Genomic DNA, 14,780 nt, shown 5'->3' on the forward strand with positions numbered 1-14,780 from the left:
CGAATTCTGCAGATTATGCAGATCGCGCATGTCACGCGATCGCGTCATTCATGCGAACGCGTCATGTGGCATTTTGCTTTGCCACGCGGGCGTGTCGTCCACGTCTCCGCGTCACTTGTGCTATTCTAATCCGCGCGGTCGCGTGAGCCATGCGGCCGCGTCACTGTAATTTCCTCTCTTCCGCACGGTCGCGTGAGCCATGCGGCCGCGTCACTTCTCGCTGGTTATCTCCTTAATTTCTTCTGTTCCTTCCATTTATGCAAGCTTCCTTTCCAATCTCCAACTCATTCATGCCCTATAAAGCCTGAAACACTTAACACACAGATCACGGCATCGAATGGAATAAAGGAGAATTAAAATACATAATTAAAAGTCTCTAGGAAGCAAGTTTTTAATCATGTAATAATTTTAGGAAGGAAATATAAATGCATGCTAATCATATGAATAAGTGGGTAAAGATCATGATAAAACCACACAATTAAACACATTATAAACCATAAAATAGTGGTTTATCAACCTCCCCACACTTAAACATTAGCATGTCCTCATGCTTAGTTGAAGGAGATAAAACAAATGAGTAGGAACATGTAAAAACTCATGCAATGCAATGCAACCTATATATGTAAATGCAACTATATGATTCTTGTCCACTTGATCAATAGTAAATAAGCTCTTCAAAACAATTACAAATCAAATTCCACTAATTCAATTCTTATACAGTAAGAACAGATAAAAATGCAAGAAGATAGCTCATGAAAGCAAGGAACATAGAATTTTAAGCATTGGACCCTCACTGATGATGTATGTATGCTCTAGTCTCTCTAATGTATAGGGTAATCACTCTATCCTTCTCTAATCATGCTCTCTAATTTTTTTGCTCTTTTCCTAACCAATCAACAACATTTAATATATCAATGCAAATATCATGAGGTCTTTTCAAGGTTGTAATGGGCTGAGGTAATGGTAAGGATACATATATGGCTAAGTAAGCTTATAAACTGAATCTTTAATTAACCCAAGCTTTAACATAACCTATATATATATATATATATATATATATATATATATATATATATATATATATATATATATATATATATATATATATATATATATATATATATATATAACTTTAGAATTCATACCTAGCTACCCCTTTCACATTCCATACTCATGTATCAACTTTTTATTTATTTTAATTTCATCATACATGCATTGATCTTTGAATTCTTAACTTAACATTGGGGTAATTTTGTCCCCTTATTTATTTATTGAATATTTTTGGGTTTTTTTTTTTAACATAAACATAAAAATAAACATAGCTTATCAATGCACATAGATATTTAATTCTTATAGTTTCACATGAGTAAGTAACCAAATTCCCATTATATTATCATGACACACTCCCTTATTATCTTTTGTTCCCATAATTTCCCATACTTAATTAGCACACACAATTCTATCTTAAGTTAACCAAAGATTCAGTTTGGGATATATAATTGTTTTTCCGCTTAGGGCTAGTAATGTGGTAAAATATAGAACAAATGGGATTCAAAGGTTCAAAGTGGCTAACAAAGGTAATTGAAAGGGTAGGCTTAATTTGGATAAGTGAGCTAAACAATTAATGGCCTCAATCATATGCAAACATATAAATATAATAAATATTAGACATATAGGATGAAACAAAATATAGATTACAATCATAGAGAAGTAAACACACAAGAATAAAATAATTATGGTTAAATAATGTAACCATGCATAAAAGCTCAAATCTCACAGGTTGTGTGTTCTTTAGCTCAAAAATCATGTTCCAAATACAACTTCAAGAAAATTTAACATAAAAATTTTAATTAAAATTAGTGAAATTATGTTCCAAAGATAGAGTCTTAGAAGAAACTTATTGTCTTTTCAATCAAGTAGAACATGCATGCAACTAATCTATTACTATGCAATTTATCCTATTCTATAAAAGAAAAACTAACTAAATATCCTAATTTATTGGTGTTTAGGGAAGAGAAATTACCTCCGGGAATCAGGTACTGACCGACCTCCCCACACTTAAGGCTTTGCACCGTCCTCGGTGCCATCTGTCAGGAACAGGGGTGGGCTGGTAGAAGTATCTCCATAGTTGGGACCATCATGGCTCCCTGTGCTAGTAAAGGAAGTGGAGTCCGGGGTGTCTGAGTCCTTGAATTTTGTCATGATCAGCTCCTTGAGGTATGTGAATCGGCGCTTGTTACGGCGCTCTTTCATCTTAGCTTTGTGTTCCTGCTGATCCAACCTTTCGAGTATCTGATGGAGCAGTTGGTCTGTGATAGGTGCTTGTGGTGTTGAAGGAGGAATATCTGCAGCCGGTTCAATAGGCTGGCTTGTAGTGGCTACTGAGGGTCTGATATATTTCCCATTAGGGACATATTGATCATCCCGTGGAAGCATGGCTTTGGTGTCCCCAACTCTGAAGGAGACTCCGGCTGCAGAGACGAGATATGAGACCAAGGCGGAAAAAGGTAAGTTGCCCACAATTTATACGTATCCCATGGCATTCCGGATGTGTCTTGGTAGGTTCAGAGGTTGGTCAGTAAGGATGCACCATAGTAGAACGGCCATGTCCGCAGTGAAGGAGGACTCGTGAGTGCTCGAAAAGACGTAATGGGACATGATCTGTGCCCATACGCGAGCCTCCAAGGTAAGTGCTGAAGCCGATATTCCCTTAGGGCGGGTACGATGGTATCCGTAGATCCAACGGCTGCCAGGTAGTGCGATAACTCTGAGAACGGCGTCCCAGTCAAATTGGTACATCTGGCGCTTGAGTGTGGCTTCTTGAAAGGCGTCCAAACCTTTTGAAATAGGGGGAAGACCTAAAGCTTTTTGAATGGCCTCTTCTGTAATGGGGACTTGCTTCTGATGGACAAAGACAGACTGTAGGGTTGGCAAGTGGAAGTTGGAGTAGAACTCGACTACCCAAGAATGATTGACCTGCATCGGCTGTCTCTGTAGGAAACCCCACTGTCTTTGTGCAATTTGCGGCTCAACAAAGGTAGCAATATGGTTTGGGAGGAGAAGAAGGTATTCGTTGTTGTAGCTCCTTTCTGCCAGGATGGGGAACATCTGCTCACAGTAGCGATTGGGAAATCGCGCAGTGTCCTTTGCTGGGAAGGCTTTTTCTTTATCACCGACCTTTATAATCCTCTTAAGTCTCTTTGTGGAGGGCTTTACCGCAGTTGAAGAAGGCTCTGCCACTAGTGCTCTCTTTGTTCCTCTCCTTGCTGTTGATTTGGGAGTAGCTTTCTCTTTGCCCTTCTTGGTGGCCATTCTGAAAAAGGGAAGAGAAAGTAAATTAAATTCAAAGAGCTAGAGCAAGGAAGAGAATGGAAAAGGGTGGTTATGAATGCACAGTAAAAGGTAAATGATGTTAACATATGGTCATGACTACATGTGAAAAATCATTAATGGAAAATAGTTAGTGCATATGATGACAAGTGAACGCAAGGTGTTTATTGGCATGCTGGCAAAGGCATGAGTAGCATAGATCAAGCATCACTTGTGATAAACCATCACGTTTGTATTGACAATTAATTTCAATGAATACAATAGTAAAAGAAATTTGTGAAAAGTAAGTATTGAATAGTAGAGTAACGTAGAAAAATGCATAATGCCATATGGGCTTTTTCACAAACACATAGCATGCATGAGAATTAAGGTATAGAAAGTATTAAATTGAACATGCAAGTAACCCTTTAAAAAGTAATATATAATTGCCAAACAAATTTAGAACAATCCACAAGCATATAATGAGAAATAATGACTCAAATAAATTTATAACACCAAGTAAAAGGAAAAAAAGAAAGAAAAAGAAAATATGAATAATGAAAGTAAAAAGAAAAGAAAAGAAGATTACAGATAAAAAAAAAAGAAGAAAAATAGAAAAGTAAGGAGAGAAGAAGAAAAGAAACCTTGTTAATGGAGGTGTGAGAGAGAGAGAGAGAGAGAGAGAGAGAGAGAGAGAGAGTAGAAAGTGAGAAAGAAGGAAGAAGGGAGAAAGAAGAAATAGGGAGGGAAAAGAGAAAATAGGATTTGGGGAAACGAAAGATAAGATAATTGGCAAATCAGGGGAGCTATGCGGCACAATCGACGCGGTCGCGTGGGGCACGTGATCGCGCGATTTGCGCTTATAATAATTGACGCGGTCGCGTCAGTCACGCGGTCGCGTGACCCGTTTTATGCTACTGGCGCGAGAGCAGCCTCGCACTCGCACAACTCTCTGTTCAAAATAATTAATTGCCAAATACTGGGTGACGCGATCGCGTGGGGCATGCGATCGCGTGAGTGGCCATTTATGACGATATGACGCAGTTGCGTCGGTCACGCGGCCGCGTGGGAAGGATTGTGCGTTCAGCACCAATCTAGCACCACTCTAGCACAACTTTCGGTCGTGCACCCTTTTTACGTCGAAATCCAGGGTACGCGGGCGCGTGGGTGACGCGGTCGCGTGGGAGGCCAATGTTCCCACTCGACGCGGACGCGTCGGAGACACGGTCACGTGGGGCAATTTGTGCCATTGGCACGCCTCCAGCCACGCTCTTGCGTGACTCTCTGTTCATTTTATTAATTCCTCCCATCTCCTGCGACGCGGACGCGTCAATGAGGCAGTCGCGTCGCGTAAATATTTTTTTTAAATAAAAGTAAAGTATGTAAATGCAGATGTATGAAATATACTAATAAAGAGAAGAGTTATTGAATGGGAAAAACTAAGAATAAAGAAAAGAACGATCATACCATGGTGGGTTGTCTCCCACCTAGCACTTTTCTTTAACGTCCGTAAGTTGGACGCTCCATTAGCTCAATCTTCGGCTATGTGAGGATCTTCCAAGAGGAAGATCTCGAGCTCCTTGTTTTTCTGCATCCTCTCTCCATGTTACAGCTTTAAACGATGTCTATTAACTTTGATAAGTTCAGAGCTTGAAGGATGGCTTAGGTGATAAACTCCGTACGGTTCGGCCTTCTCTACTCTGTATGGACCATCCCATCTTAATCTCAACTTGCCTGGCATGAGCCGTAGTCGAGATTTGTAAAGGAGGACTAAGTCCCCAGGTTGGAACTCTTTTCTCTTAATGTGCTGATCATGTACAGCCTTCATCTTCTCCTTGTATAGTCTGGAGTTCTCATAAGCTTCTAGGCGAAAGCTTTCTAATTCTTGCAGTTGCAATTTCCTTGCAGCTCCGGCTTCCTCAATTCCCATGTTGCACTCCTTTACTGCCCAAAAGGCTTTGTGCTCGACTTCAACAGGGAGATGACAAACTTTTCCATAGACTAAGCGGAAAGGACTCATCCCAATGGGTGTCTTGTATGCGGTTTTGTACGCCCAAAGTGCATCTTGTAGCCTGGTGCTCCAGTCTCTTCTATGAGGTTTGACTATCTTCTGCAAGATACACTTTATCTCTCTGTTCGACACCTCGGCTTGCCCATTAGTCTGAGGATGGTATGCTGTTGCAACCTTATGAATGATTCCATGCTTCTTCATTAATCCTGTTAGTCTCCTATTACAAAAATGGGTGCCTTGATCGCTCACGATTGCTCGTGGTGATCCAAAGCGACAAATAATGTGGTCTCTCACAAAGAAAACAACAGTGTTAGCATCATCAGTGCGGGTAGGAATTGCTTCCACCCATTTGGAAACGTAATCTACAGTTGCCAATATATAAAAATAACCATTAGAATTTGGAAATGGACCCATGAAGTCAATGCCCCAGACGTCAAAAATTTCACAGAAAAGCATAATTTGTTGAGGCATCTCATTCTTCCTGGATATATTACCAAATTTTTGGCATGGGAAACAAGATCTACAAAATTCAGTAGCGTCTCTAAAAAGTGTAGGCCACCAGAATCCACAGTCTAAGATTTTTCTAGCTGTTCTTTGAGGGCCAAAATGTCCTCCACTCTCAGATGAGTGACAGGCCTCTAAGATGGACTGGAATTCTGATTGAGGCACACACCGTCTAATTACCTGGTCAGTGCCACATCTCCATAAATATGGGTCATCCCATATATAATATTTAGACTCGCTTTTCAGCTTGTCTCTTTGATGCTTAGAAAAGTTTGGAGGAAAAGTGCGGCTAACTAGATAATTATCTACAGGTGCATACCAAGGGACTACCTCAGATACTGTTTGCAGGTTATCAAATGGGAAATTATCAGCTATAGGAGTGGGGTCATTTGTAATGTGCTCGAGGTGACTCAAATGTTCTGCCACTAGATTTTGGTTACCACTCCTATCCTTAATTTCTAAATCAAATTCTTGTAATAGTAGTATCCAATGTATAAGCCTTGGTTTGGACTCCTTTTTAGCTAATAGATACTTTAGAGCTACGTGGTCTGAGTACACTACTACCTTCGTACCAAGTAAATAGGTTTGGAATTTATCCAGAGCAAAAATAATAGTAAGAAGCTCTTTCTCAGTAGTAGTGTAATTGGACTGTGCTGCATCTAGAGTTTTAGACGCATAAGCAATAACAAAAGGATCCTTACCTTCACGCTGAGCCAATGTTGCTCCTACTGCATGGTTGGAAGCGTCGCACATTATTTCGAATGGCTGGCTCCAGTTCGGTCCTCTCACAATTGGAGCTTGAGTCAGGGCGGTCTTCAGCTTATCAAACACTTGTTTACAATCTTCACTGAACTCGAACTCAATATCCTTCTGCAGTAGTCTGGATAAGGGAAGTGCTACCTTACTGAAGTGCTTAATGAATCTCCTGTAAAAACCTGCATGGCCAAGGAACGAGCGGACTTCCCTCATAGAAGAGGCATAAGGTAAACTAGAAATAACATCCACCTTTGCTGGATCTACAGAAATGCCAGTATTAGACACAATATGTCCTAGTACAATCCCTTGTTTAACCATAAAGTGACATTTTTCAAAATTTAATACAAGGTTTGTACTGACACATCTATCTAATACTCTAGATAATCCATCTAATCAAAGGCTAAAGGAATCTCCATAAACACTAAAATCATCCATAAAAACTTTCATACAGTCCTCAATAAGATCAGAGAAAAGACTCATCATGTACCTTTGGAAGGTAGCTGGTGCATTACACAAGCCAAAGGGCATTCTCTTGTAAGCATAAGTCCCAAAAGGACATGTAAAAGTAGTCTTTTCCTGATCCTCAGGAGCTATATGAATCTAGAAATAACCTGTGTAACCATCTAAAAAACAATAATGTGATTTACCTGACAGGCGATCCAGCATTTGATCAATGAATGGAAGAGGATAGTGATCCTTACGGGTTGCTTGGTTGAGGCGTCTGTAGTCAATGCAGACCCTCCAAGCGTTCTGTACTCTGGTTGCTATGAGCTCTCCATGCTCATTCTTCACTGTAGTGACGCCAGACTTCTTGGGCACCATTTGTACTGGGCTCACCCATTCACTATCTGAGATGGGATAGATGATATCTGCCTCCAGTAGTCTGGTCACTTCCTTTTTGACAACCTCTAAGATAGTGGGGTTCAGTATTCTCTGGGGTTGATGAACGGGCCTTGCTCCCTCTTCTAAAAATATTCTGTGCTCACAGACTTGAGGGTTAATGCCTTCTATATCCGCCAAACTCCACCCAATTGCCTTCTTGTGCCTCCTCAGCACACTAAGTAACTGCTCTTCTTGTTGAGAAGTGAGTTCCCTTGCAATGATAACTAGACACTTTTGCTTGTCCTCAAGGTAAGCATATTTGAGGTGTGGAGGAAGGAGTTTCAACTCTAACTTCTGCTCATGGTTAGGCTCTGGATTGTCTGAAGCTGGTGATAATGGCAAAGTGCCCTCATTGTCGTTCAAGAGTGTCCTCACACTCGGACCTTGTCCTGTGTGCTTCTCCTCTAACTCCTCCTGGTGAACTTCAGCTACGGTTTCGTCAATGATGTCACACTGGAAGATGGAAAGATCTTCTGGAGGGTGCATCATAACTCCATTCAGATTGAAACTTACTAACCGGCCATCTATCTCAAAAGAGTATGTTCCTGAAAAAGCATCCAATTTGAACTTTGATGTCTTCAGGAAAGGTCTTCCAAGTAGGATTGATGACGGCTTCTCTGAGTCATTTTGGGGCATCTCCAGAATATAAAAATCAGTGGGGAATGTGAGTCCCTTAATGCCCACTAATACATCTTCAGCAACTCCAACCACTATAATAATGCTTTTATCTGCTAACACAAAACGAGCTGCCAACCTTTTTAAGGGAGGGAGCCTCAAAATAAAATATATAGACAAAGGCATTATACTCACACATGCTCCTAAATCACACATGCAGGCAGAAATTATCACACCACCAATAATACAATTAACCATACAAGGACCTGGGTCACTACACTTTTCAGGTAAACCTCCCATTAAAGCAGATATGGAACTACCTAAAGGAATAGTTTCTAATTCATTAATTTTGTCTTTATGTATACATAAATCTTTTAGAAACTTTGCATATTTAGGTACCTGTTGAATAACATCAAATAGAGGAACAGTTACCTCAACCTTTTTGAATATATCTACCATTTTTGGATCAGGTTCCAGCTGCTTCCTGGGCTTCCTTGCAAGTTGTGGAAATGGAATAGGAGTGGTGTCTTCTGCAGTATCTGCGCCCTGTGGTGCTTCCTCCTGTGGTTGAACTTTTTCTTTTTCAGCTATGTCCTGTGTGTCCTCTTCCTCTTTAACATCTTCTATTTCCACTACCTCTTCAGCTGAGGCGTGTTCTGGTGGGTGATGAGAGAGGAACTTTTGCGTGGTCTAGAAATTTGCGGATAAATCCTCGTTGCAAGTATAGTTTCTAAACCTTTAAAAGTCCTTTCATACAAACGTTTTGTTGTCACAAGTAAGAAACCCCTTTTTAAAATTGATAACCGAGTATTTAAACCTCGGGTCGTCTTCTCAAGGAATTGCAGGGAGGTATGTTCTTATTATTGGTTATGAGTCTTGTAAATTAGGGGTTTTAGAAAGTAAGGGAGCAGTATGTTGCATAAGAAGAATAAAATAAATAAATAACTATAAAATAAACTCTTGGCAAGGTATGAAAACTGGAAGTCCTATCCTGGTTATCCTTATCAATTGTAATGAGAATTGGATTTTTCTCCCACTTTGTTAACCTCTAACTATGAAGGTAAGTTATATGGATGAATTAATTTTGATTCCTCAGGTCCTAGTCTTTCCTTGGGAAAGGCTAGAGTTATTTGAATTTGAATTAATTCTTGAAGAATTCCAATTTTTAATCAACAATGAGTTTGATAACTCAAGTGTCTCCAATGACTCAACCAAAGCCAAAAGAGAAGAAAGTCTACTTGAATGAAAATAATTTGGATAAACAGAGAGCATTAATAAATTAAAGAGAGCAATCGTAATTCTGAAATACCTCAAATTATATTAAATGAAGATATCAATTCTAACATGGAAATGTTCATAAATTAAATTAGAAAAGTAATTAAAAGAAACATTGAACCTGGGATTGAGAGTCACTCCTAAAACTAAGAGAAATCCAAAATCCTAATCCTAAGAGAGAGGAGAGAACCTCTCTCTCTAAAAACTACATCTACTCCTAAAACTGTGAATTTGAAAGCTTCTTTATGAATGGATGCATTCCCGCATTTTATAGCCTCTAATCTGTGTGTTCTAGGCTGAAAACTGGGTCAAAAACAGCCCAGAAATTGCTCCCAGTGATTTCTGTTACATTCAGGTTGCAGGAAGGTGACGCGGAGGCGTCGTCCACGCGTCTGCGCAGATTGAAGTTCGCAGATGCGATGCGGTCACGTTATTCACGCGTTCGTGTCGCCTAACATCGAGGCAGCTATAACAAATTATATATTAAATCGAAGCCCCAGACGTTAGCTTTCCAACGCAACTGGAACCGCATCATTTGGACCTCTGTAGCTCAAGTTATGGCCATTTTAGTGCGAGAGGGTCAGGCTGACAGCTTTGCAGTTCCTTCAACTTCTTGTATTCCTTCCATTTTTGCATGCTTCCTTTCCATCCTCTGAGCCATTCTTGCCCTGTAATCTTTGAAATCACTTAACACACATATCAAGGCATCTAATGGTAATAAGAGAGGATTAATATTAGCAATTATAAGATCAAAGAAGCACTCAATTGAGCACAAGATAAACCATAAAATAGTGGTTTATCAGTGGGCTTGGCTCCTCCTGATTCCTCTCCTGCAGTGTGGTTCCGAACCTTAGGGTGATGGCATTAATGCCACCCTTTGGATTGGGTAATGGTTGAGAGGAAATTCCACTGGAGCTCAAAGGCTGGTTATTGGAGTTATTCATTGATCCAATCTGTGAGACAAGAGCTTGCAAAGTAGCGTTCAGATCATTTAGAGTGGCATTAATATTATTTTCCATGGTCTATTGTCTCTGATCAATAGATTGTAATAAGTCATCATTAGTAGATGAAGATGGATAGGTAATTTGAGAGGTCTACTGTTGGGTATTCTGTGGTCCTTGGGATTGCCTCAGGTGAGGTGCTCTGTAAGGCTGGTTCTGGTTCTGCTGCCTGTTGTTGTTGTTATTCCACCTCTGATTTCCCTGATTGTCTCTGCCTCCTCTGTTGTTGTTGTTGTCCCTCCAATTCTAGTTTGAATTGTCCTGCCATCCATGGTTGTAATTGCCACCTTGATTGTACCCTTGGTTGGGGCGGTCATAGAAGTTATGAGTGGCTGCCATGGTGTTGTCTTCCTACTGGAGCTGCGGACATTCATCAGTATAGTGGCTATAATCAGCACAGATTCTACAAACTCTCTGTGGGACTAACTGTTGGCCTTGTTGTGGTGGAGAAGGTTGAGCTTGCTGAACTTGTTGTTGATTCAATTGTATCTGCTTCACCAAGTTGGTCATTTCACATATACTCTAAGTCAGAGCAGCAGTCTTTCTGCTAGAAGATACTTCTGCAATGGCTTTTGAATGGCCTTGTTTCTGCCTGTGATTCCGAGTAGATTCAGCTAAGTCGCTGATCAATTGCCATGCCTCATCAGTGGTCTTGTACTTTTTCATAGACCCATTGCTAGCACTTTCCAATGTGGTCTTATCTTGGGGCCTCATGCCCTGTGTGACGTAACCGAGTAACACTATCTTGTCAATCATATGGTGGGGGCATGCTTCCAGAAGATTATTGAAGTGCTCCCAGTATTCATAGAGAGTCTCAGATTCATCCTGAACAATCATGGAAATATCTTTCCTCAGTTTATTAGTAACTTCAGCTGGAAAGAATTTTTCCAAGAATTCTCTTCTCAGTGTATCCCAGTTGGATACAGTTGCTGCGGGTTGAGTGTAGTACCGCTCTCTTGCCTTTCCCTCAAGAGAAAACGGGAAAGCTTTCAGCAAAATTGAAGTTTCATCTGCACCATCACGCCTGACGATAGAACAGGCTGCTTAAAAATCTCTCAGATGCTTGATAGGCTCTTGAGCAGGCAAGCCATGAAACTTGGGCATCAAATTGAGCAGTGCGGTCTTTATTTCAAAGTCTGTAGCCACCGCTGGGTGATGCACTTGAAATGGTTGCATTGTAAAATCAGGGGCTCCAGCCTCCTGGATAGTAACTCTCCTAGCTGCTGCCATGTTACCTTATTCGTGAAATAGTTCTTTCAATCTCAGGATCGAATACTGGCAAGTTTGGATCAGGAAGTGAACGCGTCATCTAACGAAAGAAACAAGCAGCTCATAGTAGCAAGATAAAATAAAATGCAAATAAATAAAATCCAATCAATAACTTTAGCACTCTATTGCAACTCCCCGCCAACGGCGCCAAAAATTGACGTGGCGGAAATTGGCGAGTTAAGAATTGTTATAAGATATGCGCTGCAAGTATAGTTCTTAACCAACCAGAAATCCGCTTATCAATTTAGAAGGGTGGTCACAAAGACTAAAATTAAAATACTGGGAGTATGAATCCCAGGTCGTCTCCCAACGAGTTGCAGAAAGGTGTGCTATTTTATTAATCAGATGTTTTCAAAGAGTTTGAGTTGAATAAACAGGAAATTAAATTGGGAAAATTAAGTAATTTAAATAAAGGCCTTGACTGGGAGTAGATTAGTTGGAAGCCCTATTCTTGTTGCAGTACTCTCAAGATTAATTGATAATTGAAGGTTGTTCTGTTTAGTTATCCCTTACTAGGTAAGGGAAAGTCAAACAAGTTAGAATGCTGTTTCTATCCCTTACTTGGAAGGACTGGCATTAGTAACTAGAGAGCCATCCAACAATAAACCCAATTACAATCTCTCTTTTGAGCATTCCAACTCAAGGGTTCCTTTCAATCAACTCCCCATCAAGTTAGGGAACTACTCGCTCATTGTGGTAGAACTCATAACATAGGAAGGGGAATTAAAGAAAGACATGATAAATAAAACTCAAAGGAATCAATTAAAAATAAAAGTAACTCTTGTATTAATAATTCTAAAATAATCCAATAGTAAAATTGAGTAAATTAAAGGAAATGGAAGAGTAAAGCCAAGTAAAGAAAACGAACTAGAATGACGAAGTCTTGATGAGGTAATAACTCTTCTCAATATCCCAATGCAAGGAGCAATAGAAATAAAATACCTAAGAACTATGAATGTCTAGAGAGAAAACCTAGAGGAGGAGTAAAACTAGATCTAAAAACTAAAATTGTGTAGAATGAATGTTGTTTTTGGTTTCTGCATGTCCTCTGGCTCTAGTCTGCTTTTCCGGGCCGAAAACTGGGTCAAAACAGGGCCCAAAATTGCCCTGGCGAATTCTGCAGATTATGCAGATCGCGCATGTCACGCGGACGCGTCATGTGGCGTTTTGCTTTGCCACGCGGGCGCGTCGTCCACGCCTCCGCGTCACTTGTGCTATTCCAATCCGCACGGTCGCGTGAGCCATGCGGCCGCGTCACTGCGATTTCCTCTCTTCCGCGGGGTCGCGTGAGCCATGCGGCCGCGTCACTTCTCGCTTGTCATCTCCTTAATTTCTTGTGTTCCTTCCATTTTTGCAAGCTTCCTTTCCAATCTCCAACTCATTCATGCCCTATAAAGCATGAAACACTTAACACACAGATCACGGCATCGAATGGAATAAAGGAGAATTAAAATACATAATTTAAAGTCTCTAGGAAGCAAGTTTTCAATCATGTAATAATTTTAGGAAGGAAATATAAATGCATGCTAATCATATGAATAAGTGGGTAAAGATCATGATAAAACCACACAATTAAACACATTATAAACCATAAAATAGAGGTTTATCAGTTATTCAACAGGTACCTAAATATGAAAAGTTTCTAAAAGATTTATGTATACATAAAGACAAAATTAATGAATTAGAAACTATTCCTTTAGGTAGTTCCATATCTGCTTTAATGGGAGGTTTACCTGAAAAGTGTAGTGACCCAGGGCCATGTATGGTTAATTGTACTATTGGTGGTGTAGTATTTTCTAACTGCATGTGTGATTTAGGAGCATGTGTGAGTATAATGCCTTTGTCTATATATGATATTTTGAGGCTCCCTCCCTTAAAAAGGTCGGCAGCTCGTTTTGTATTAGCAGATAAAAGCATTATTACAGTGGCTGGAGTTGCTGAAGATGTATTAGTGGGCATTAAGGGGCTCACATTTTCCATTGATTTTTATATCCTGGAGATGCCCCAAAATGACTCAGAGAAGCCATCATCAATCCTACTCAGAAGACCATTCCTGAAGACCTCGAAGTTCAAATTAGATGCTTTTTCTGGAACATACTCTTTTGAAATAGATGGCCGAGTAGTAGTCTTCAATCTGAATGGAATTATGAAGCATCCTCCGGAGGATCATTCTATCCTCCAGTGTGACATTATAGATGAAACCATGGCTGAAGTTCACCAGGAAGAATTTGAAGAGAAGTACATAGGACAAGGTCCAAGTGTGGGGACATTCTCAGAGGACAATGACAGTGCTTTACCATTGTTACCAGCTCCAGACAACCCAGAGCCTGACCACGATCAGAAGTTAGAATTAAAACCCCTTCCTCCACACCTCAAATATGCTTACCTTGAAAACGAGCAGAAGTTTTCAGTTATCATTGCAAGGGAACTCACTTCTCAACAGGAAGAGCAGTTACTTAGTGTGCTGAGGAGGCACAAAAAGGCAATTGGTTGGAGTTTAGCAGACATAGTAGGCACCAACCCTCAAGTCTGTGAGCATAGGATATTTTTAGAAGAGGGAGCAAGACCTGTCCGTCAACCCCAGAGAAGACTGAACCCCACTATCTTAGAGGTTGTCAAGAAGGAAGTGACCAGACTACTGGAGGTAGACATCATCTACCCCATTTCAGACAGTGAATGGGTAAGCCCAGTACAAGTGGTACCCAAGAAGTCTGGCGTCACTACAGTGAAGAATGAGCATGGAGAGCTCATGGCAACCAGAGTTCAGAACGCCTGGAGGGTCTGCATTGACTACGGACGCCTCAACCAAGCCACTCGTAAGGATCACTACCCTCTTCCATTCATTGATCAAATGTTGGATCGCTTGTCAGGTAAACCACATTATTATTTTTTAGATGGTTACACATGTTATTTCCAGATTCATATAGCTCTTGAGGATCAGGAAAAGACCACTTTTACATGTCCTTTTGGGACATATGCTTACAAGAGAATGCCCTTTGGCTTGTGCAATGCACCAGCTACCTTCCAAAGGTGCATGATGAGTCTTTTCTCTGATCTTATTGAGGATTGTATGGAAGTTTTTATGGATGATTTTAGTGTGTACGGCGATTTCTTTAGCCTTTGCTTAGATGGATTATCTAGAGTATTAGATAGATGTG

General features: G+C 40.4%; 1 non-coding gene across 1 annotated transcript; it reads left to right on the forward strand.

Annotated features, from left to right (window-relative positions):
* Positions 1-11,103: 11,103 nt before the first annotated feature.
* LOC112768267 (small nucleolar RNA R71) lies at positions 11,104-11,211 on the forward strand. Its single transcript, XR_003185704.1, has one exon. It is a non-coding gene; the product is annotated as a small nucleolar RNA R71 (small nucleolar RNA).
* The last annotated feature ends 3,569 nt before the right edge of the window (positions 11,212-14,780 follow it).

Source organism: Arachis hypogaea, chromosome 17 (assembly GCF_003086295.3).
Source record: "Arachis hypogaea cultivar Tifrunner chromosome 17, arahy.Tifrunner.gnm2.J5K5, whole genome shotgun sequence".
In the NCBI taxonomy this organism is placed as follows: Eukaryota; Viridiplantae; Streptophyta; class Magnoliopsida; order Fabales; family Fabaceae; genus Arachis; species Arachis hypogaea.